This window comes from Wyeomyia smithii, chromosome 1 (assembly GCF_029784165.1).
Source record: "Wyeomyia smithii strain HCP4-BCI-WySm-NY-G18 chromosome 1, ASM2978416v1, whole genome shotgun sequence".
Taxonomy (NCBI): Eukaryota; Metazoa; Arthropoda; class Insecta; order Diptera; family Culicidae; genus Wyeomyia; species Wyeomyia smithii.
This window is the reverse complement of record NC_073694.1, coordinates 198,205,756-198,232,499: the sequence shown is the minus strand read 5'-3', so window position 1 is coordinate 198,232,499 and position 26,744 is coordinate 198,205,756. Positions and strand designations below refer to the sequence as shown.

Sequence of the window (26,744 nt, the reverse complement as noted above, 5' to 3'; positions counted from 1 at the left end):
TCTACTTCCGGCTGCGCGACGTTGCTAGTCTTGTTGTGTTTGCTCGAGACTCTGTTCTTTGATCAGTGTCGTGACAAGGTTTTTTTATTATAACGTTGACAAACACAATAGTAGTAAAAGATCAAACAGAACTGAAATGCAGCGAAATTATCGTCTATAACACGACAAAGCCAATCACAGCACGTTGTTTCACTTAGATCAGCATTTTCGTAAGTCATTTTTTAACTCTCGATGCGCTTCAGTCGCCGTTTTCTTGGTGCAAAATGAGAATAGTGTGATGAGTGTTACTTCCCGCAAATGACGATTATGTGGCACAAAATCAGACAATTTCACAATAAAATCGCTAGTTGTGTTCTTTTGTTGAGTTGACACTATTGAACTAACAGATTTCGAAAGCCTAAGTTTTACCCCGGTTTCAGAAAAAAACGCATTGGATGGTATGCGGCCATTTTATAAAGTTTTCTTTGAACCGGACGCCACAGTGTGGGGTTTGAAAATACTATCTTGGAATCCAAGATTAGGTTATTTTGGAGTCATTTCGGAAACTGTTTTTAAAATTTGTTGAGATATTTTTGAAACATTTTTGAGATACTTTTGAAATATTTTTGAGACAGTTTCGAGAAAGTTCAGAGAAAATGAATCATTCTGAGGATATCTTCTAAACCTTTACGTATCTCAAATATTCTTGGGACTATTTGAAACAATTTTGGTACATTTCTTAAACATTTTAAGACATTATCAAAGCATTTTCGACAATCTTTCGGGACGTTTCTACGAAATATCTTTGAAACGTTATTAGGACTCTTCTATAATATTTTCGAAACATTTTAGAACCATAATTGACACATTTTTGAGAACATTTTTAGTCATTGCTAAGATATTTTTGAAGCCAACCTGAGAAATGTTTGTGACTATTATAAACGTTTTCGAAATATTTTTAAAACAAATTTGAAACGATTTTGCAACATCTTTAAGACATTTTTGAACCATTCTTGAGTTAGTTTGCAGTCATATCGGAACCGTTATTTTAAATTTGTTGAGATATACTAACTACGTTTTTAAGATATTTTTTTAACATTTTCGAGATATTTTCGAAATATTTTGAGATGCTTTTAAAACATTTCTGGAACTTTTTTCAAACATAGCCTAGGCATTTTTAAAATATCTTTGATACAGGTTTGAAACATTACCGGAACATCTCCGAAACATTTTGGCATTATCTATTCAATCATTTCTAGAACATTTTTGAGACATTTGTGCACATTTCTCCTACGGTTTTGAAGCACTTTTGAGAAACTTCTGAAACAGTTTGGAGTTTTAAAGATTTTTCGATTACGTTTTTGAGACGTGAAACGAGGTATCTTTGAACCGTTTCGGGAAAATTTATATAACAATATAATATTTTCGATAAATTTTTGCCAAATTTTTGTGACAATTTTAAGAGGTTTTTAATGGAGTTAAGGGTTACCTTAGAAACATTATTTGAAATTTGAAATAACCCACCAATTATTTTGATTAGGATTTTAGGGCATTTTTAAAACTTTTTCGTAACATATTTACGACCTTTTTGTGACAATTTTTGAACATTTTTGAAATATTTTTGGAAACTTTTTTGAAACATTTTTGACATGTTTTTGAAACATTTACGCATTTCTGGAACAATATTAAAACATGTTTGAAACCATTCTGAGGTACATATTTTAGGAACATTTTTGGAACATCTTCGAGACATTTTGGGTATTTATCATTTTTGAGATATTTCTGAATCATTTCTGACACATTATTGAAAAATTTTTGGAATATTTCTGATTTATTTATGAATTATTTCTAAAACATCTTCAGAACTTTTTTGAGATATTCTTTTAACATTTGTGTTTCATTTTAGAAACATTTTTGAATCATTTTTGTGACGTTATTCAGACATATTTTGAACCTTTATGAGCCTTCTTTTAAACTTTTTTGAGATATTTAAAAAAAAAATTTCGGAAGCTCTGTTGAAACATTGTTGACATGTTTTTGAAATAATTATGAGCATTTATGAAGCAGCTCAAAAACATTTTTGCAACATTTCGGAGACGTTTATCAGACGAAACATTTTTGGAACGTTTCTGAACCATTGTTGGATCGTTTATGAATTAATTTTGAAACTTTTTTGAAACATTCTTGACATAACCTTGAAAGATTTGTGGACCATTTTCGGATCATTTTTAAACATTTTTGCGACAGTTCTGAGACATCTACGGGATATTTTTAGAAACATCTTTAGATATCTTTAGAAACAAACATCATTGAAACATGTTTGAAACCATTTTGAGGTATTTTTGATATATTTCAGGAACATTTTTGGAACATCTTCGAGATATTTTAGGTATTTATCATTTTTGAGGCATTTCTAAATCATTTCTTACTTATTATCGAAACATTTTTGGGATATTGCTTCTTCTTTTTAGAAATATTTCTGAATCATCTCTGACACATTATTGAAACATTTTTGGAATAGTTCTAATGTATTTATGAATTATTTCTAGAACATCTTTAAAACTTTTTTAAAATATTTCTTCAACATTTGTGTTTTATTTTAGAAACATTTTCGAATCATTTTTGTGACGTTTTTGAGACATTTTTAGAACCTTTTCAAGCCTTTTTTAAAACATTTTTGAGATATTTTTAAAATATTTTTGAAAGTTTTTTTTAAACATATTTGACATGTTTTTGAAACAATTATGAGCATTTTTGAAGCGTTTTCAAAACATTTTTGCAACGTTTCAGAGACGTTCATCAGACGAAACTCTTTTGAAACGTTTTTGGAACATTTCTGAACCGTTGTTGAGAGTTTTTTTACATAATTTTGAAATTTTGAGATATCCAAAACATTTCTAGAACATTATTGAAATATTTCTTGAACATTATTGGAACATGTTTGAAACCAGTTTGAGTTATTTTTGAAACATTTCTGGAATATTCTTGCACCATTTCTGAGATATTTTTTCGTCTATTTTGAGATATTTTTGGATCATTTCAGACACATTATTGAAGTATTTTTGGAATAGCTTCGATATATTTATGAATTATTTCTGGAATATTTCAAGAACAGTTTTGGAATATTTTTTCAACATTTGTGTTTTACTTAAAGAAAATTTCTGAAGCATTCTCCAATCGTTTTTGAGACACCTTTTAAACTTTTTTGAAAAAGTTTCGAAGCATTTTGGAAAAGAATATAAAAAAAAGGTAGAATCTAAGTGTTAAGGAAACCTTTATGAAATAATTAGATAAAAGAAAGACCAGTTTTTTTCAGGCCCAAGCGGTTGACGGACATCTCTTCGAGATACTTTTAACTCATTAGGTAGGAACAGTCGTATTAATAACGTATTTGTGACGTATTAATAACAAACATATATTTTGATCGTTCTGGTTCATTTAGTATTTTTTACATAAACTCTTCACAAATTAGTCGTAATTAAAAAAAAAATAACAGCACATATCGACATCTTTGGGCCATAGAACCTGTGGAAATCTCAACCGAATCAAAATTGGCAGTTGGATAATACCGAATCAGGCCATTTCCATGAAATTGTTCCAACACTGCTGTTTATATTCGATATAATGAAACCTAGAACTTCTCGGGAAAAAAAATGGAGTATTCTTACATTTAGCAGAAAAATGAAGGAAAAAAGTAATCAAAAAGGCGACCAAAGTTAACAAAAAAAAAAAAAACAAAAACGTATTTCCGAAATATAAACTAGAAATGTGTTGAAAAAACTTAATCCAGAATAGGGTAAGGAAAGGCTTAATCAGTGGCGCCTGAAGTATTCGGTCGTAGAAAATGGACTTCAGAGTTTTGAATTTATCAAAACAGCTCCCTTAGTTCAAATACAGAAGAAGATCCTGTTGATAGCTATCACAATCGATTGTGAAGCTTTGTACGCTGAACGAAGAATTTTACATATTTATATGGCTATGGAAAAATGTTAAAATTTTAAAATCAGTCATGTGTTTAACAAATGTTTTCAACAACGGTCGAAACGTCGGACATAAAACACACGTTTTGATCCACAGTTAAAACGGATAATTCGTATTTCCCTGAAAAAAATCCGTTACGGTCGTTTTTCGAAATTTTACCTTGCATATCTTACTGCTTTTATCTCATTTCTTATAGGTAGCAAGGATTTTGACTTTCGGTGAACTATAAATTTTTTATTCTAAAATTATGTTCAAAATTTTCTGCATCTTAAACTAAATAGAAAAAAGTTATACTGGATCAGCTAGATATTTTAAAAATGATTTTTATTTTATCCTGGAAAAATAAGTATTTTATATGAGTGTTTCGGAAAAAAATGATGTTAATGTTCAAAAATGTTGCATGTATATTAAAAAAATGTATTAAACAATTGTATTAAATTCGACATTTTAGTAGAATACAGGATATTCGATATCAACGGACACAAACGTGGGTTTATTGTCAGGCCCCAACTTGACCTGCTAAATTTTACACTGCCTCAAATGAATGCTTCTCCTTGACAAAATAAGTCCCTCTTACATTAAAATTGGTAGAGGGACGAAACCCTTCAAGGGAACCGGAATTGGCCATAATATTGGCAGAAGGAACGACGCTCGGTAGAGTAGAGGTGAATGTAAAAAGAAAGGGTGAAAGTATACACACAAGCACGGATAATAATTTATTCAAGAGACACCCGGGCAATATCATCAAAGATCAATGCATCTCTGGTCCCAGTAAATCGTCCATACAGCAAAAAATTCTCACCAATATTTGATTTTTATCGTCAGTGGGAAAAGGAGAAAGAGATTTTATAATTCCACGTTCTCAATGACTTATTGACGACAATGAAGCGCTTAAAAACTTATTCTTTCCTTTCTTTTTGCTGTTTGCTCTGTGAGAGAAAAAACTGGGAGGAATTTTATTTGCCGCAAACAGTGCTTCCATATATGTCACACTAAATATTTCGGACCCCTCATATGAAACACTTTCTTTATTTATTTCATTTATTAGACAGTTTTTTTTTGCTTAGGAATATGCAAATAGAACATCAAACAATGACTGGACATGTCAAAAACTCTAATAACGAGAGTGAACACGAATTTTGCAACAACAAAAAATTTCTCTTTTGTCTGATAACAACGACGCTATAAGTTAGGCAAGCCGATGAACTCTTAGAAGTAATACACTGTGAAATAAAGACACTGTGAAAATATGACGAAAATTCTATTATATATGTTTGATTTAAATAAACAATTTGGAACCGCGACTTCAAGTTGAAAAAAAAATGTTAACTAGCTTCCAGCGTCTATGAGCAACGGTTTTTACAACCAGGACATCAGTTTGAATCGTATTAAAGAATAGCAAACGACAGAAACTATATCTCAATCTTCCACGTGCCAAGTGTTCATAAAAACGAACAGTCCTCATGAGAATAGGCTATTTCTAATGACGCACGGCAATTAAGATGTCACATACTTTCAATAATATATTACATTGATAATTGTGTACTACCCCCCCTCTAACCACCGCCAACGCCCCTGTCGCCCGTCTGCCGGTTGGCGATCTCAATTTTGCTAATGGAAGCAATCCGGTGGAATATAAATTATTTCTTTTGTTTTCCGGCCTGCGACGACCGGCCGTGTCGCATTTCTGCACCTTTCTGCGATTTGGCCGGCATTAATCTGATACGGATTATTTATTGGACGGCGACCGGCATTTTTCTGGCTTCTGCCGCTCTCAAGTATATGTAGCGCGAAACGATCGCATTGTTCACGGGTTTTGGGCACAAATTGGGGTGCCGAAATTCCAATTTGGTTGGGTTTTGAAAAATGTTCTCCCGCAGGGAAGCATCTACACACGTAACGAGAAAGAAAGACCATGTCTTTTCCGAAGTTCTTCGCAGTCGGGTTGCTCTTTATTTTTTACGACACTATAAGAAAGGATTCGAATTCAACACCTTTTTTTCGGAAGTCGGAAGTCCTTTTATCCTAAAATCAAGCTCGCTCCGAAGGTGTATAATACTGTTCCGGTATTTGTTCGGATTTGGATACGCGAATAGACTACGGAAGTGTAAACCACTAAACAAATGTTGAGACAAATATTTGCTTTATCAGGATGTTTCGAATAGCAATTTCGCTACCAGTTCGTGCAGGAATAACGCGGATGGAACAGACCGCGCTAAACATTTGCACATCTTGCAACTCTTGGGAATCCTCGACACCTCCGAGGTAGCTGCTGCGCTGCGACTGAAAGCGATACAGCTCTCGTGCTGCTTTACCTATCCAGCGCATTACCCAAGAAGTCTCCGGCAGTCGAATCGTCGCCGGGAACTGAAGCAAGACTGCAAGGTAAACACTAGAAGCTTGGTGAAGGCTGATAAATGGAACAGAGCTGGGAATTGAATCTCACAATAGATCCAAGACGGAAGAAACAACTTAGGAATGGAAATTCAATTTCGCTAAAAACATTCTTCGACAAATACTCGGCCAACTCCACCCCCCCCCCCCCCCCCCCCCCGTCTAGGTTCTTCCACTTTTCGTGCGGCAGAAGTTTATCTATCATCGTGAGACCGCTGTCACGAATCGACAGGAGCCTGGCAGGCAGGAACAAGGATGCGCTCTCTCCCCCGCCGAAGGCAGCGGGGACGCGATGCTCGTGTGCGATGGATGGATTTGGAATTGTACACAAATCAAAATTGGATTTCAGTCGTGGCGCAGCGCCGCCGGCAAACGAAAGACACGACACGATGGACTCTGTCTCTCGGAAGATTTGCATGCCGGTTCCGTTCCTGTATGCCTGGTCGTGTTTTCTGTTGCCTCTTCTCCCCAGAGTTGAGGATGAAAACAATTTCTGTTCCATACATTGGTAATTCTCATCAGGACGATTATGGTTCGGTGCATACAGCGACAAACACTAATTTGTTTTGCGTCTCACGGAGAATTGAAATTTTATCAATAAAATAAATTATTCCATAATTATTTAAACTTCGGGCTAAAAAATAGAAAATAAATCATTTTTCAAAGGTTCGCCTGTAACAATTGCTTCTTCCGGATATGAATTAAAAACAGGAGAACTAATGTTTATGCTTGTAAAACAGAACCTAAAATTTATGTTCATTTTAATTACCCGGGTTACAAAAAGATTGCTTGCACATACATTGCCCTCGATAAAAACGAGTTCTAATTTCAGTGCAATTTCGTTTCCCCCTTCTCTGATTCTAATTTATTTTTCATTCAAATCATAAAAACCCCGCAGTTTAAAGGTTCCCCGTCACAATAAAGCCAATCAACTAACCGCGCAGCGAATTGCTCTTATGTCACTTGGGTCGCCGCATACGGGTCGCTTCTCAGGCAGCCGTGTTTTATATGTTTTAACGTCGTTTATTCGTGTATTTATTTTATATTCATACTGGGTGCGCTGTGCTGCTGCCGTCCAGGGGAGAGAAAAAAAAATCAACATGATAAAGCCAAGAAGCTATCCTGTGGGATAACAAATCTTGTGCACGCAGCGAACCGCTCATAAATTGCCCCTATTACTCAGGGGTGGTCTAGCCGAGAAGCCGGTAAAGGATAGCCGCAACTGTGCTTTCGCACAGTGAAATATAACTCAGAAAGCGTGTGCATTCACGTTGTGGCACAACCGCATTGGTTTGATGGAAAAAAATATGATACTCACCATTGCTTGCCCCTTAGGTGCTTAGGTTTAGAATTCGGATTCTGCTTCAAGAACGGCGCTGGTGCGCAAAAAAATTCAATCCTTCAAAAAATCAGCAGGATCCGGATTATAGGAAAACAAACAAACCACCGATAAATCATTACCGTGTCTGTTCGCAACACACATTCCCTTTTTTCGTAGCATTTCGAGCGGACATGTTCGTTTCAGAATAGATCTTTCCGCTTATGGATTTTTTTTTTCACGTTATAGGCTTCCAGTGAAACGGTAAATCGGATGAAATGATTTAGTGTTGCCATTTCTGTTGAAAAAATCACAGAAACACTACATAAACAACAGTAAATTCAAATAAAATACTCATTCGAGTAACCGCTATTTTTTTTTTCTTGCAGGTCCCCATCACAGGCGGCAGCGTTATCGTAATCTTGTAGCTTATTGGTAAGTATTTCAGCTTTCGCGCTACTTTAGTACGCAACGGATCCTGAGTAAGAATTCCCAGGATACCTATGACACGGTGACAGAATCGTAAGAGGAATTGTTTTTTCGCGATACAGATAGGAATCTTAAGCTTTCTTTTTGAAATATCTTTCTGATTCGCGTGCAGGCATCTGTAAACGTTCTGATTTGTACTTGAAATGGGATGTGATGTATTATGAAAAATACTTATTATTGTGGTTCTACACATTGCGTTTTTATTATTTTATCATAAAACCTTGATGTTACAGAGTACTATAACACATACAATGTTATTAACAACTTCATGTATATTCACCGAGGAATACGTTCCGCAATGTGTCAGTCTCCTTTCTAGATTTAATGGAAGATTAACGAATATAATGCTCATCACGAGAGATAAAATGCTAAACTTAGTTCCTTTTCTGAATCAAATTGCGTTTCTGAGCAAACGGTGGATCTGATTGTGGAAATATAGATGTCAACTTAGTGGTTTAATGAGACTAAAAATCAAAAATATATACCAGCGGAATAAACTGAACACTGCGGCTGCATATGGACCTTGTGTACATTTAGTATCAAGAATGCAAACTGAATTACACACTGAAAATAAATCGCATGGTAATCCTTAATGTTCTTTGCATATGAATGTCAATAAACGAACCTAGTCATTCTTATATGTCGACCCATATCGATATTTATTGGAATCCACGGTATTTGAATTTTATGTGTGGAAGCATTGAAATCTGAATCAAAGAAGATTGATTTCGGTATGCATGACATAACAAATTGAACTGTAAAACACTTGATTTTGTGCTGTGAACTGAAACGCAAATGTATTTCACGTACACATGAAATGTTTTATCTATTAGCACAGATGTTAGTGGAATCCACTTCGCAGTAAAGTGTCGATTTTTCACTGTGCAAATTTCAACAACTGACACTAGCAAAGACAGACTATCTGACATGACTGACGTCTCGGTCAGAGATGCCAGATATACAGACAAATCTGTATTATACAGACTTTCTGTGTTGCGATACAGACACGCATAAGCCTACAGATTTTATACAGACATTTAGTATAATACAGATATTACACAGATGTCTGATATTCTACATAATGGTTTTAACAGTATACACAAAAAAACGAACACAAAAACCAAAAGTCACTGTAGCCGTTGCTGGAAAAAGTGAACTAGGAACTGAACACTTTGCTGAACATATTAATCTTGCGTTTTTAAGAGTGAAATCATGACAACGGGAATCGAGTCAGGCTATCGGGGTTTTTATCGGCCCCGTGGGCACTAATCTGCCTGTTTCGCCCCCAGTAACAAACAGCTGATTGTCTCGATCGATTGCCATGCAGGTTATATTGGTGAAAAGACCGTTTGTTCTATTCGGAGCAATATCCAACGTTGAAGAATTGCTTAAAATGTCCCAAACCTTGAAGGTACTATTTTTATAACCGCGAGACTTCTGCCATCATGTATCAGTTTAGCTACATTACGACGAACGACGATTTTTATCACGGGAAAGACTCTTACTTCTATGTGTTACTTAGATTTAAAAGATAAATTAGTTATCGATTAATCGACCAACTATGATAGACTCGAAAAAGAACAATCAAAACAAGCAATAAAACAAAACAATCTGACAGGTCGACAAATAATTAGGTATCAATGTATCGGTAACTTTTTTTCGCAGCGGTATACAGACTTATACAGACATTTTTATGGATTATACAGACTTGCCAAAAAAAGTCTGGCATCTCTGGTCTCGGTTAAAAGAAATTCATATGTGTGTACGTAGCTCACAAGATTTTGCTCATAATTCGATAAAGTTCCACAGGTACATGAGACACTAGAAACATGTTCGATATAGTTGACGTCCCGGTTAGAAGAAAGTTACACTTCAGTATATTTTAACCGACTGTCTACTTCAGAAATGCCTCCACGGTACGGAATATTATCGAGTGGATGGCAATTACACATATGTTATGCATTGCGTTTTTTGCCAGCAAAATGTGGCTATACCGTGTGGTTACCCAGCTGTTTGATCCAAAAGGATAAGAGATGACCATACTCTGGAAAGTTGAAAAATTTAGAGAAAGGTCCCATCGGGATGCGGGATATTTTTTTCTAAACCTGTATCATATTTCCAGTTCGCTTATTTTTCGTTCTTTCTCTACTTCACATACTGTCTGCTTAATGAACTTGCGTGTTAACGGGAAAAAGCCGTTGTTAAAAATAGAAATTCAGTTCGAAAAAAGGTGAAGTGTTCGAGTGTTTTGGCTATTGATTATGGTATATTTGAAGATGTATTTTGCATGTCGTGGACTTTATTTAAGTGAATATTAAGCTGTTGGCAGGTTTTTTTTACAAAACCATGTTTTTTCAACTGGTGGTACGTTTTTCCAAAGTTGACTAGAACAAAATACCTGACTTCCAGTTTTTTCATACATTTTGTCCACGATACCTTTACAACGGTTAGTGCTGCCATCTAATGACTCAAATTCGCATAAAACTGTTTATTAGCAAAATCGATTTATCGTGTATAATCCGCCAGATGAAAATGAAAACTAGATAACAGCACCGTATAAGAATAATGAAAATTAGATAGCACGACCATACAAGGACATTGAAAAAATTGCTTCACCTTTCGCCACCTTGCCGTCATCATCAAATTATCAGTTTAGAAGTCGTGACAATCGTGTACGCTGGATACTGCGAGAGTCAGGAATCTTGTTATAGTCATCTTTGGTTTTTCTCAGCATCTGCTGAACCGACTTGGCAAAAATTTTTTTTTTGGCATGTGAAAATATAGATAATGTGTTACATAGCCGTTTTTCGATATCTGAATTTTTCAATGTTTTATGAATTTGATTTTTCATGAAACAGATTTTTTTTTTTTCTAAATTGGCCGCCATTTTTTCAATTTCTGGAATTTTTAAAAACGGCTATTTAAAAAGTTAGATAATCCATTTTTACATGCTAAAAAAATTTCGGCCAAATCGGTACGATAGATGCCACCAGCAGTTGACAAACATGGAAACATGGTTTTGAGAGAAGCGCTGCCAACAGCGTAATATTCACTATATTTGTATCCAAGACATGCAAAATATATCTCCAAATATACCATAATCAATAGCCAAAATACCCGAACACATCACTTTACTCTAAACATCCGAAAAAAAAAATTACTAAAATTTTCTATTTTGCGATCTTCCAGAGTAGGGACTCCTCTTGAATGGATTTACGGATTAATGGTAAAAACTGTATTTTTTTCGCTAATTTTTTTAACTATTCGAACCTCAGTTATGAATGAATATTGTTTAATTTTTCTAAAAATATAAATGTCATATTTGATCTATTTATCAATGAACTGTTTTTTGCAAGAATAACTTTATAATCTTTATGTAAACCTGACATAACTGACGGTGGAGAATCTATGCGAAACTTCTGTGTTCATGCAGAAGGCTAGCAAATATTATTGCTACGAAGTTTGTACACAAATTCTTCAATACATATGGTAGCATATAAACTTTGCTTTAAAATCCGTACACGACCGTACGTGTCAGCAAGCTGACACTGCTCATATTCTGGGAATCGTTTCGTCTACATTTTCTACGGTTTTCCAATTTTATAGAAAATTCATAACATTGTAGAACAACTTTTCCTTCTATCTGCAAAGATAAAAAAGTTAGATACTTTATTTCATTGAAAATTTTGATCACCCCAATTTTTGATAATTTTGCAATAAGCGCTTTATCATATGTAACAACTTTGTAGAAGAAAGTTTTTCTCTAAAATATTACTATAGAGCTTTGGACCCAAACTTCCCTTGACTTTGGTTTCTGGACCATTGTGCAGTAATACGAGAGCTCAACATCGTGAACTTTTTTCATTTACTCTCCAAATACTGGTTTTATTGACATATTTTCTCCAGAGAGTATTTAGTATATAAAAAAGGCTCAAAGAATAACAACAAGTTTTCGTTCGTATCTCCGCTGATTGTGGCAAAACCTATCTTTTTAGTCTTACACTTAAGAGGAATGGAGTCTTCAGCAAAGTTGTAGAAAATGTTGTCACAAAAACTTTGCTAAAGACTTTTGAAGTAGAATACTTCTCTCAGGAAGTTCGGCTACATAGGGATGTGAAATGAATATCTAAAACTGAAAAAAGTGAAAAATATGTCCAATTTCAAATGCTAATAAATAGGTTAGTATCAGATGGATTTCCTTCGTTCTTGCAGCAATAGATTGGAAAATCTTCTAAGATTCTTCCCAAAAGAAGATAGTTGTAATTTTAGTATTCACACTATTGTACTATTGAAAATAGTCAAGCCTTGTCAAAACGAAAAATTCGACCTCTGATTAGTCGTTATATGATTGCTTCCCAAGCACGGTCGACAGGATCATATACCTTGCAATTGAAAACATGCTATTTGGCCTATATAAGTGCCTGTTTCAGCCAAAGTCGCTCGTAATAGTTCTAGACAGCGACAACAGCAGTCGTCCTTCCTTAGCAGCAGCACTAGCCCTGTGGTTGATCACCACGTCTCAGGAGCAGCGCGGTTCTTCTCAGCGTGTGTCGCTATACTGCCATTATTCCCCCCGTGTTGGGGCAGCATGAAGATTGCCATCAGGAAATCCAACTTTGAAAATCAAAATGCCTTTTTCAAGGCAAATAAACAAGTCATTGAAAGTTAATAATTTTTGACAACGCAAGCAAGCAATCTGTGTTGGATCCTAGCAATTCAAATCTGTCGCACCCGTCTAATTTACTGAATGTGAAATAGCTTCCACAGTGCATGTTGTCCGTGTATCTCAGCTTAGTAGCCTTCAACTTTGTTATCAGAGTGCCTGACTACGATTTGGTAATATTGATTGAGTTAAATGTTTACAAAATTTTACAATATTCCTCTTTCTCCCATTCAATAAACCAGGTAATACGATGCCTTCGTCATACGCAAGTTCACCATAACTCCCGCTATCGGCGTAACACAGAGATGCAATCAGCGTCATATCCGATTTTAAATTCAACAACAAACTGTTATTTTAGGACAACCAAACAATTGAATTGAAGATTTAATATTTTCTCGTTCTGAGCTTTAACCAAAAGTTAATTATCTTAATTTGAATTCACATGTACATATACTCTGACTGTTGAAACTTGTTTGCGCCGCAAAGAGTTTGTTCTTTTCCTGTTCAGTGAGGTCGTATTTATATGTGCAAACTGAAATTGAGTAGTACTACAACTTCATTTGAACAGAATTTTCAATACCGCCAATGAGCGGTCAACATTTATTTGCTAGGAAAAACGACTGACACGCAAGCAGCCGGGTTATCTTTCTTGTAAAAGTATTCTACTTCAACCTTGCGGTCGTGGCTTTGCACACAACTCTCCTGTGATTTTTCCTTTCTACTTATCCTGTGTTGGAGATACACCGTTTATTATCAGACTAGTCCCTAAAAGTCGATTCTTTTAAATATTTCAAAAACTGTAGCATTTTGAAGGCAGCAATGTTCAGCATATAGACAATTTTGTAGAAGACAAATAAGGATAGCTTTTACAAAGTCCGAGTTATTGCCAGAAATTGTGCTCAAAATCGAGAACTTCTTTCATTTACTCTCCGAATGCTGATTTTATTAACACACTACTAGAAAAGCCCTAAACAATGACAATCAGTTTTAGTTCGGAATTTCACAGCAGGTGGCGCTGTGAAATCGAGCCTCAATCTTGCACTTTATAGAAATGATGTGTTCAGCAAAGTTGTAGATATTGTTGTCACGAAAACCTTTGCTTGAGGCACTTTTCTTTAAACTTTTCTTGCTTCGAAGTTATAACGTTTTATATTAACATTAGTCCTTGAAATTAGGTTTTTGCAAATATATGAAAAACTGTATATGAAAAACTGTAACATGTTCAGGATAAATTTGTATATCATCCAAACACACAACTTTGTAGAAGCCTCAAGAAGCTAGTTTCTGCACAGACCAAGTTTTTTCCAAAAAAATGAGCTCAAAATCGTGAACTTGTTTTATTTACTTTTCAAATACCGGCTTCCGAAACACGAGAAGTTAGAAGAAAAAAGTCTTCAGCAAAGGGACATTATCTACAACTTTGCCGAAGACACTTTTTTTTCGTATTGTTAAACCGCTCATTTCTCAGTAACAAGAGGATTCTTACTCCGCTGTAACGTCACGAAAACATGAATCAGTCGATATTCATTATCTATCGCGTATTTCTTCTGCATTTTCATAGAAAACAATTCAAAAACCAATTTTATACTCTGCTGCTTTATGCTCTTATTTCATGGGTTGTTCATGGTCTACGTAACAAATTCACTTTGGATTTTTCCTCGCAGCCTTAGGTTTAGTTGTAGATATAATTTTTATAAATATATATAAAAGGGCAGATATTAGTCAACTTTTTCTCTCTCCAAAAAGTTTACGGGGCTTATAAATGATACCTTATTTATTACGTTCAGTGCGTTGAACACTTTTCAGTTTTTCTTTCTCTCTTTTTCAAAGCTCAGACTTTTTTTATTGAAATAATTTTTTGTTTGACGTAGAACTACGTCTTACCGCACAATATAGGGGTACATTCTGCGGAAACTAGCAGTTGTAACTTGAGTTGTATTCAACCTAACTAAGATCTTTTAGCGCCAAATTGAAAGTATTTTTAAGCATTAAGAAAAACTGAAACATTTGTTTGATCAATTGTAAGAGGCTTCCATGAAGTGAAAAACTGTACGTTTTTTGTGACGTTACAACGTTAGAATAACTCTGGTATTATTCAGCTTCAAATCAACAAATTTTAAAATTAACTCCACTCAACTCCATGATAGTATGACGAGAAAAAAAATAATATGCTCTTCTGGTCATCTGGAAAAATTTAAAAAATATCAGAAAGAGCTGACCTTTTGTCGATTTTACTCAACCTTGGCGAAGAGTTCTTGATAGTTTTTTAAACACTGAAAATATGCCTGTTTCGTTTCTGAAGGGATCAAATACTATGTATTTTTTGTCACAAGCTTCACTGCAATTTAAGAATAATATTCCCATTACTGGGACTGAGATCTTCCTAGGAGGAGAGCTCGAATACCGTGTTCGTTTTTTGAGGCTATCAACGAATCAAGCCACTTTACGATGTTTATATATAAGCAGAATGCTGATCAACTAGACCATGTGTCATCGAACGAAACAAGTGATGAGGTAGGACTTCCCATTTGAGCGTTTCTGTGTGAGTTTTAGTTATTTTGTCAGTGTGAGGCCGAGCGTTGTCACTTTTTAAGAAATCACTTTTTCGTACATCTGCTCGTTTTATTGCGCGCAGCACTCGGCTGTGCCTTTGAAAAATCGAAGTCATCCATTCCTGGCTCCTACACAATTCCAGCTTAAAACAGAATGAACTAAACTTTAAAAAATATGATATCAAGCATAGATAGTGTTGTAATATCGGCACGTTTTACACCCACTTCCGGTCACTCCACATTATAGTTCAGCCACGTATCGGTCCATTTTGCGGAAGCTGTTCGGTTGACAATATTATGACGGTACGAGAAAAGGTTGCGCCAGCGGCGCTCTTGATGACCAGTAAAAGTGCAACAATGAAACCTTTTGCTAATCCTCCTTCCAAGGGGAATCCTATCGGTCGGTTTACCAATCGCTTGCTTTGGCAATTGCAATATCGATGTGACATGTTGAGCCCCCTCAAATAAAAAAACGCTAAGTGGATCGGAGGCTCTCGATTGGAAACGTATTCGATGAAAAGCATTTTAGAGTAACACAAGCGTTGGGATTTCCGTGACAAGATGGTTCGCAATGCGATGTGACATTGGAAACAAGTTGAGCGACGACAAAATTTCCAATTTCCTGTCCCGCCACGGCATTGACGGCCGTTAATGGATTTCCGTGCACAAAGCCTGCCTACAGACAGGTGTTGAAGTACCGAAACGGTACGAAACGCAGATCTATCTGAATTATGTTGGCTCATATTTGTTCCCATCTCTTTTTTTTCCTGCGAAATCTTCCACCAATAAGCAATTGGATTGTACCATTTGTCAATTCCATGATGAGAATTGTAATTTCTTTTTGTGTTCGTCCGATGTTCATAAGGTAACTGAAGTTGCTAGGATGTGAAGCACACATCTCTATCACATGCGAGTTATGATCACCGACTGGAGATTGAATTGTAAGCCAGCTTACAACCGGCTTTTTTAGCATAGCGGAAAATATCCGGATTTCATCTGTCGCTCAGATATGATGCCGAAATATGTTCACTACCAGGCAAAGCTCTTTCACTCAATACTGATACTTTCTCATGAACTGGTAATCTATAAAGAGAAAAAAAAACAGAACGATAATTAACACTTCATAACACTCAACCAGGAAAGTAGTCAAAATTCATTCATTCTTCGTCCTGCTCCAGCGGTAATAAAAATAGATCAAACTTTTGTATCCCCATCAGAAGTTGAGCGGCAAATTTATCGAAGAATGAAGACATTATAGCGCTCACTTTCCGCCCCCTCTAGTTGATTCGCCCCCACCTAGTGACAGGTTTAGCACAACCTTCAAAATAAACCGAGCAGAAAAGTGGCACAATTCGATTTTCCAATTAGTGTTAAATAATCCGGCTGTTGATTCGCCGGGCCACTTCCGAAATCCTGCCAGTGGGAGCAACAAATTGGGTTAGTATGGATTTTGATTTTTTTGTTTTGCTTTTGCCAGTCTGCTCTCCTCTCGTGGCGTGCGGGTACAGCAAGGCAGCTGACATTAAAGTTTGAAGAGTTTTCGAGTTTAATTTTGAAGAGTTATTGATGTTGAAAGTATTCCATTTTTGGCGTTGAACCGTCTAGACTGAGCAAAGAATTTTCAAATTCCTAACAACGTGGTTATTGCCTTTTCGCACCTTCCAAACTGTGTTGAAAGTCACAAAATTTTACAATTCATAAACCACACGAAGGACATCATCGGTACATAATACGGAATGCAGTGGTCAACTTGATGACGGTGATGGGATTTTCCACCCTGATTACCATTCTAATTTCAGTTAGAGTATTATGGTACGTTTCTGAAATTCGAAGCACGCTGGAAACTTCCATCATCCCCAGCTGACTCTAACGTCAAGAAGAGCAATTTTCCTTCCCCCGGCGCTCAGCGCCTACAATCGATTTGCCTGAAGAAAAAAAAAAACACGATGTAACAGAGCGGAAAATGTATACAACATGTTCCAGGTTTTGCTTCGCACGTGAGTGCTCAAGTAACGAAATCATCTTTCCCCTTCCTCCAATATCAAATCATGTAGATTTCAAAATGATAAAAATGTGCTTATCTAAAGATTTGTTCCTGGTATGACTTGAAGAAGATGTTTCGATTTTCGTCAGGCACCGTGTCTTGGGTTTTTAAAATTTGCGATGAATATTTCTGGAAGAAATACTAATAGAAACTGCAGTCTAGAAAATTTTGATTGCATATTGAGATAACATTAAAATCCAATGTAACAAAAGTTACCCTTGAACAGGGTGGCCAGCGAACCGGGAAAACCTGGAAAACCGGGAAAAAGCCGGGAATTAGAAAACGAACCGGGAAAACCGGGAAAAAGCCGGGAATTTCAATACTAAACCGGGAAATTTGTCATGTTTATTTTAAACATTATTTACATTTACTACATGCTTGGGATCTGTTGTATTATTTTGATTATTGTATGAAATCATCTGACTACACATGGTGTTAATGATCTAATGTAAAACACATTCTGCTTTGAGCACGCCGATGGAAGGTTTTTGTTGACACGTTGAAATCAAACAAGTGGTAAACATCTTGGAATCGTCTGCTTGTATTAATCATAGGCTCGTTGTCGCCATATACAGTGTTCTTGGATGGTTGTCGTATTAGTTCAACATATATTTTCTGTCATCTCACAAACACTGGAAGACTCAAGGAACCATATTGTTGGTCTCGGGATAAGATGCTGGAGTAACAAGCCAGTCGTCATATGTTAGAATCTCGGCTAAGAGAGACGGCCGTTAGAGTCAATAGGATCCTAGCGCTAGTCCCAATTGTTCTGTACACTAACAGTTGGCTGCGATTGTTTTTCTCTAATTTGTCTTCCTTCTCATTCACACTGATTAGGGCTTCAACAGTGAGTGGCGATCGAACATCAAAACTATCACCACTTTACAGGATCAACGTCTAATGTCATTTATGTCTGAGTTTGTTTCAAAGTTGTGTACCGAATTATTCATAAGCGAAAATATTCTTTAAAAAGAATTAGGTTACAAATCGCCAACCAAAACCTACAAAGCCCAGGGAAGGTTAAAATTTCAAATTACTAAAAAATATTTTGAAGGGCAGAGAATTTAAGAATGATGCTAATCAGGCTTTATATGTTAACTTGAAATAAGCAAAACCTAACTATGGTTGTGTGGTGACGTTCTCCACTCACAATCAACAAAAACTGAGCTAGATTCAATCCTCCGGAGATTTTCTGAGGCGAAAAATCTGTGGGTTCTTCTATAGTCTGGAACGCGCAAAAATTGGTCGCATTTGCATTTTTGAATAAAATGAATTTGATGCAGAAATGTGTATTTTCTCACTACGGGTTCATCCAGGTTGTTCCGAAAGTGGCCAATGCAGCCTACATTCAGAAAAATGTTTTTTGGAGTATGCCCGATAAAAAAACCTGAAGATAAAAGTGTCACACGCTATATTTGATGTAAAAAAGTTAATGTCTCCTTTCCGGGTTCCTCCGGGGCATTTAGATTGTTCCGGTAGTGGCCAACGCAGTTTGTATTCAGAAATATGTCTGTTGGATTATTCTTGATGCAAAATTCTGAAGATAGAGGTGTCGCATATGGTATTTTGATGCAGAAATGTAAATTCCCTCACTACGAGTTCCTTCGGGGCATCCAGGTGATTCCGGAAGTGGCCAATATTCAAGCCTGTATTCAAAAATGTCTTTTGAAAGATTCCTAATGAAAAAATCTGAAGATAGAGGTGTCACACGCTATATTTGGTGCATAAACGATGAGGACTTCCGGATGAAAAATAGCCATTTCTCGATGAGTTCTTGGTCGATTCCGAATCTTGATGAACCATTCGCTTCAGAAATGATTTTGTCATCTATGCCAATGATGCAAATAAGCATTTTTATCAGGTAACCCATTACCAAATCTATCCAAAAGTTAGCAGGTTTGACATGCCTACCGGAACTCAAGAATATTTCCTACATCCGGTGACCTAGGTCAGAAAATTAAACTTCAAAAGTTTTCCAGTTCAATGATGTTCGAATTATTAAAATCGAATAACATTTGGCAAAGCTACAGCATTTCAAATTTCATCAAAATTTTGCCTATCCTACTTATTTTGACTATCCCCTGTATATTGATGCGGTTAAAAACCGGAAAAAACATAAATTTCTGACCGGGAAAACCGGGAAAAAACCGGAAATTCGCAATTGGAAATCTGCTGGCCACCCTGCTTGAAGTCGTGAATCAGAAGTTACCTCCAAATTCTAATTTCAAATGCCAATACAATGCATCATAAATCAAAAATTTATAACAAACAGTTTCTGATATAACTTCAAGTTTAGATACAGGAAAGGAAAATCTCGACTCTTTTTTTCTCGTTATTCAATCGAAATCGGACGACGAAATGTTTGGGGAATATGGCGGGTGAGATAGGACTCTCCATTGGAACGTTTGCACATACAGGTTTTAACGACTTTGGTAGTATGAGGCCGAGTGGTGTCGTAGAATCACTTCTTCATACCTCCGCTCGTATTGTGGCCGTTTTACGCGTAATACTTAATGCATCAATTGAAGTCGATATCTTTAAACTTTGCCGAAGAATATGTTCAGTTGCTTTATTAAATAAAAAAAAACTGAGCCGTGAGAACCTTAATTTTTTGACAAAAAATGAGTAAACTCCAAACTTACTATATTCAATTTTAAGAAACATCTTATCTCAATTTTTTATAAGGTGAAAAACACGAATTGCTCTTGTAAATGAAACCAGAAGATATTTTTTTCTTCACATAAAATAATATGAAATTTTTTCGCAAACAAAAATTTTAGGACCACCCTAATTTTCACTTCAGTTTAAATGTAGACCTACTTAGAAAAGGAACCTCTCCTTCTCCACCTAAATTATCGTTCTGTGCCACTGTGCAGTGATAGTTTCGTTCGGTTTCAACAGCTCACAGTGTAACTCACCGACCTTCGCGGTATGTATATTTGGATGGCAACGTAAATGGTTATGTCAAATTTCTATAATCGACCATATACATTTTGTTTATTGACCCGAAAATATGGTCTGTGCAAAATTTCAGCTCAATCGGACATGATTTTGGGGTGCTTCAAAGTGTTCATAGTTTTGATGTTTTGACCCTCGAAAATGGACATTCCTTATAGAAAATCTAGTTAATTAAAATGATTTACCAACCCACATGTAAATCATTCAACTGTTTATTAGGCATTTGAAACATAATTTTTTATTAGGGATGTCCATTTTCGAGGGTCAAAACGCCAAAGTTTAAGGCACTTGGAGGTATCCCCAAATCATGTCTGATTAAGCTGAAATTTTGCACAGATAACTTAGGCAAATAAACAAAATATACATGGTCGGTTGTCGATTTGATGATGACATATTTTTTCCATACATCTCATCACCCCCCCTAATGTATTCCGAAAACTATTGTAGTTTTCACAAAAAAAGGGTTTCAGAAAAAATGACTTTTCTAGTTAATAAACTTTAGTTTTCATTTTAAAATTTTTTCTAAAAAAATTTTTTTCATTGTGTATGTTTTCTCGGAAAGACAAAAATACTATCTCCAACTTTGCCGAAGACGTCATACCGATCAAACCGTTCTGGCTCTGAAAATACATTGGTGAGCTTCGATACCTTTTTATACATAAGCTCTTCTAAAAAAACAAATCATGACTGTAAAAAAAATTAAAAGCTCAAAATGGCATCTCTATCTCATAAAAATGTGCAAGATTTCAGTCAAATCGGAAATGGCAAATAAAAAACTATAAAAAATGGTCCTATATTGCATGGAGTTGCTCACCTCGAATCAAGTTCTGGATAAGAAAAAAGAGCGTAATTTTATATATGGGTTTCAGGCCATCCATAAATAACGTAACGCAAACAAAAAAAAAACAATTTTTGGACTCCCACGTCCCCATATGTAACGAAACGTAACGCCAACATCTACTCCTTCAAAAGTATTACGTAACGCTGTAGAAAAATTCGCTTGATTAAAATGCTCGTTTTTGTAGTCTCTCCAGAGTTTTGGTGTTACGTAACGTTGATCTTACCTTATGTAACAAATCATAACGTTCATGAATACCCCCCTCCCTCCTATGAGCGTTACGTAATTTATGGGTGCCCCCTTCAATGTATATCGATTTGGGGTGTATCCAAAGCACAATTCCTTCCCTTCAGTCGTGTCGCGAGTGGAATGAGCGCGATCGTTGTCTTGGGGAAAGAGCACTTTTTTCTTTGCGCAATATGTGGTCGTTTCCCTTTATTTGGAGAAAATTTGGAGTAGAGAATCTGTATGGAGAAAATTTGTGAAAATTTCGGCGTAATCGGACTTCGGGAAGTCGTGTCTGAAAGCGGTCAAAATTTTTTGACTGTTGGAAAAATACATAGTTCATCATATTGTTGAAATCGATTTCTTCGTAACTAAATGTCTTAGGAATGCATAAAGCTTCGAGATCTGGTGTTGCCTCAAAAAAATTTTTTTAGAAACCACTTTTCTGGGGAGTCGTCCGGCTCGATAACTTTCGGACTCCTAGAAGTCGATTGTAAAAAAATATTTTTCTTCAGGCGCAGCACCTGATTTCGACGATTTTGCATAAAAAAATCGATATGGAAAATTTTATGCATTATTTTCATCGTTCAAAAAAGTGGAACTTCGACCGCTTTGGAATCACGACTTCTGTAAGTTCAATTGCAAATGCTAATAGCGAGTTTTTTATTCCCAGGGCCCACCTGAGGCTCTCTGGCATCTCTCTCTTGCATCGTAAATCAGAATATCGTTTTTCTTTTCCCGCGTAGATTTTCACGCACCCAGTGGAATAAAAAAATTCACTACACACCTTTGAGGCCTTTGCTAAGAACTTGTAATACTGAAACCAGGCAAAGAAACAATACACTTTTCCTATCCCATTTTCCTGTTCTTTTCTAGCTTTTGAATTCTTGTCTTTGTCCCTATCACGTGAGGTTATCAAGAGGGGAAAATTGCATCTCTACCCTTTTTCTTCTGTCGCCGGCTTATATTTCACTGCCATACGGCCATCGTTGTTTCTCCCACGGGAAACAAGGTGTCTAGTATCAGCTCTTTATTTCAACAAGGGAATATCGGAAAAATATATATTATTCAAGAGTATACAAGGGAAGGTTGCATCAAATGTTTGTCTGTCTGTGACTAAACCTGAAAAGAGACTGCTACAAGACTGAGCTAAAAATATACGTGGCCATATACGTGGTTCTTCGTGCAACTTAACTAGCTCAGGAGCAACTACGAAATGTGTGGTCGTTAAGCTCCAGCCCTAAAAATTAAAGTTTTTCTTGAGTTAGAATGGTCTAAATGCCTGTGGTAAGTTCCGAAATCCGCGTAGAAAAAAACCCGCATAAATTCTGGACTCCGATTGAAGAAATTACGGAATCCGCGTGAGAGAAATAAACCGCGTAAATTCCGGAATCCAATTTAAAAAAAAAAAACCCGCGTGAAAAGTGACCTTAGTGTATCGTGTTTGTTGTTTGTCAGAATGATTTGTTTTTCACTTACCAACACTGATTGGGGCAATTTCAGGTACATTCTACGATGGTGATGTTTACAAGCTCTGTGATATCATTTTTCACTTATCGCTATTTCAAACAAACTTACAAGTCTAACCGCTAATCGGTAATAAATCCCCACAGTTTTTCCTGAAGATGTCTTTGATCAGTGACGAAACGTCGGACGGTATAAAACAGAGTCGTTCTACTTTATTGAGACTGCTCAGCCGCAATACACATCCAATTCCAATAAGATTTCAACAGTCAGCATCAATTCGCTTAAGCTTGACGACCGCACATTTCGTAGTTGCTCTTCCGTCATCGATCTGAGCTAGTAAAGTTGCACAAGCAATCGCGTATTTGGCTACTTGGGATCAGTTAGCCATCTTCAGTGTACAACAATTCAGTAACTACCGCTTTGAGTAGATCGATAATGGTGCCGACTACGTCTTCACAATCGGTAGGGTAAGAAAGGACGTTGTAAGGAAGGACGTGTAATAGTCGTTGTTGTCGGAGAGCGAGTTTACCTCAGCATCTCCACGACTGCGACGGAAAGATAGGGCTTTGTCACCATGGTAAGTGACGTATCGAAAAGAGTTGCGCGCCAAGTTAACTCATTACGAAGGCACACGGAGGTATATATTGCGTAGTCGTCAAATTATTCACTATATTTATCGACCGAGTGAAACCTACTTCGATTTGCAACACACCTATATAAAAGTAAAGTATGGGCTAAACGGTGATACCGAGACCGAGTTCATTTCTAAATCTCCACGACTGCGGTGAAAAGAGAGGTTTTTGTTATGGTGTCTCCGTGAAAGAGTATGTAAATCATTACGAATTTGCATGTAGCCGATTTAAGGTTTAAATCCCCATGATTGACAGTGAGTAAAACCACAAAACGAGCCTTTTATATTGCTAGTCGTAAACACGACCTACCGTACCGATGTGCATATTAGCCACCCCTTCTCGGAAGTTGTTCTGTCCTAAGCAGTGTTTATGGAATGCTCTGGATGATTTCGGTTACTTTACTGATGAACTACAGTGCACAACATGTACTATACGTACGGTAAAAAGGCTTTTTCCCCAGAGCTCAGTGATCCCCTCCATTGTTTGCTGTTGTCCGCTGGTAGCTTCTTTTATGACCCGTGTAAATATTTAATTTAACCGTCGTCTGTGTCGTTCCGGCATTGACAAAAACGTGTGTTTTCCGAGCTACCTGAACCGTCTGAAAATGCATCTCCACACACCAGAACAACTTGTTTGTTTATTCGTCTATCACGTGTGTGTGAATGTGTGATTTGCACCGAATAGACAATTGAATCTGCTTTACTGATTTTTTTTTGTTTTTGGTTTTCACCCTCGGTCTTCGCTCTAAGCTACGTACGAGAGAGGTCCGATAAGGACCGCTACCAGGACGCAGCAGTCAAGTACACACTCTAGACAAATGATCCCTCTTCTAGCGAATGTGAAACGGTGATCTCAACAACGTACATCGGGGTTGGTTGTCTTGGCTGTTGAGCTGCTAGCATTCCAGTAGTGGCAAAATAATTAAAAGCGACGTCCGTGCGCCAATGTAAACAGGTTGTAAATTACATATACTGCACCGCCGGATAAGATCTACTTTTAATGACTTTGTCCTCTCGACGGCCAGACCGATGGGGGTGGCGGTGGAAAATGGGAGTCGCATGCGGTTGTGTCAGTGTTTATTTTCGTACTGAGCGTACAGCGTAGCAGCAGCGGTACTCTGCTGGACCATAAATAATTAGGTAAATAGGATTTTTCTCATCGTCCGTGTTGTGAACTGGAAGCGACAACCTGGAAGAAAAAGTTCGCCCCGGGAAAATTCAACCTGGCACTCTTGCGAAGGTGGATAGTCTCCGCTGTTTTCACTCGTTAGCTTTGTTACTTCGTTGTAGTTTTTCTTTCATCAGGGAATTTCTATGGTAGAAAAACAATAAAAACCGATTATTCAATTTTAAAACTCAAATATATATCAGCTTCTTTGGTGGGACGAACAACGGAAATTCCACCCCCTCATCGAAGAGCTCATTCCGAAAACCAAATATTGTTTCACTTTCACGCAGCAACCCCGCTGTGTCCTGAACCTGAATGCTTTCCGATGTTTTTGATTGTTTCCTGTTCATCACGGAATCAAGAAGAGAAAAGCAAACTGCATCCGCCGCGGGCACGTGGCTTCGACACGGTTCGGTTTTTTAGTTGTTCCGTCCCGTATGATCACAGATGCGGTGGAACATAACATCACCCACTGGGGCGCCACGCGTGCGACCGCGACGACGACGGCGACGCTGCCAATCAATGGAAGTGGAATGGATTCTTCACGAGACTTCCCTCTAACCCATCATCCGAAACAAAACAACAAACGAAAAACAATACTCGGGAATCACTCTTTTCTTGGCAAAAGATTTGTTTTTACGATAATGGTTTACATCAATTTTTTTTCTATCTAGTGGCTGTGTCTTCACCCAGTACAAAGTTTATTGACGATCTATGTTTTGGTAAACTGATTTTTTTTCTCTTATTTGGAAACGCCCGTTGGAGCAAACAGTAATTTCAGTGGGTGGAGGACTCATGTGGGATTGACACAAAACAAACTAGAGGGGCGCGCGGGTGTTGTACCTGTGCCACTCTGCACCGCACACCGGGAGTACAGGGAACATTATTGGATACAAAGACTTTGTCGGAGTCGCGCACCGGTGTGTGTCGGACGGGTGCGTATACTTTTCCCATGAATCGTTCTGCACACCATCAGGTTCGGAGCTGATAAAGTCTGTCTCTCGCCCGAGCAATGTGAGTGCGCACCTATCCGGGGGGAAATAAATGGAACGAACGTACCCGTACGCCATACCATGATACAGCATGAAAGCCACAAATTTCCCTGCAGCCCAGGTTGCGCCCCTACGTGTATTACGACGACGGTGATGACAAGGACGACGACTACTACCGAGGATGTTGATGTCATGTTGATGATGATGACATTGCGCGTTGTCGTCGTTGCCCAGCGCTGATGCGGAGTAGAAGACCGTCTTCGCTACGAAACAATAAACGCTGCAAATTGACTTATTTTACACTGATATTAGAAAATATCGTACTGTGCGCGCGGGAGAGAGAAAGAGAAAGAAAGAAAGCATCGATCTCGATAGTAATGTACCTTCGGGAAAGGTATCGGTTGCCGTGGCCTGTTTGAAGATATGATGACTACTTCAAAACGACCATAAAGTTCCGAACGATTGAACGCGAAATAAATGCTCCGTGCAATCGAAGAACCATTGGCAGGTTGTAAGTAATATTTGATGCACAAGAAAGGAGGTTCATTCACGGAATGTGATGTGATTATGAGGTAACAAAATTTAACCATTTCTTCAACAGCTTGTGAAATAGAACATACAATTTAAAATAGTTTTCGTTTCATTCTCATGTATACAGAATCTGAGGCTTGTTTTTGTATTCAAACATCAAAGCACTAGTTTCATGGGGATGAATGGCATGGGGATGGGGATTGATATACTATGCTTTATAGTTTTCTAGTTAGTCTAGTATGTTTTTCCTAAGTTACTAAAATGCATAGAAATGACTACGTCTTTCTGCAAGTTAGGGGCGCAAATTAAGGGTCTGCAATGCAACCATGGAAAAGACGTCAGGGTTTGAGCACTCGTATTTCAGTGACTTCTCAACAGATTCTCGGGTTTTTCTGCATAAATCAATCAGAAATTCTTTTACGATTGAGTTCTTGTAATTAAAACAATCGATTGATTGAGATACACTATTGGAAAATTGGTAAAGAATAGTGAAGAAATAACAAGAGAACAAGGC

The 26,744-nt window shown here is 37.0% G+C and overlaps 1 protein-coding gene across 6 annotated transcripts in view; it reads left to right on the top strand.

Moving 5' to 3' along the window:
• The window catches only part of LOC129721583 (leucine-rich repeat-containing protein 24), a 399,477-nt gene that overhangs the window by 361,052 nt on the left and 11,681 nt on the right, over window positions 1-26,744 (top strand). For all 6 annotated transcript variants that reach the window (XM_055674341.1, XM_055674323.1, XM_055674333.1 and 3 more), the window contains one exon: window positions 8,062-8,107. The gene's annotated coding sequence lies outside the window, so the exon portion shown is untranslated. The remainder of the gene's footprint in view (window positions 1-8,061; window positions 8,108-26,744) is intronic.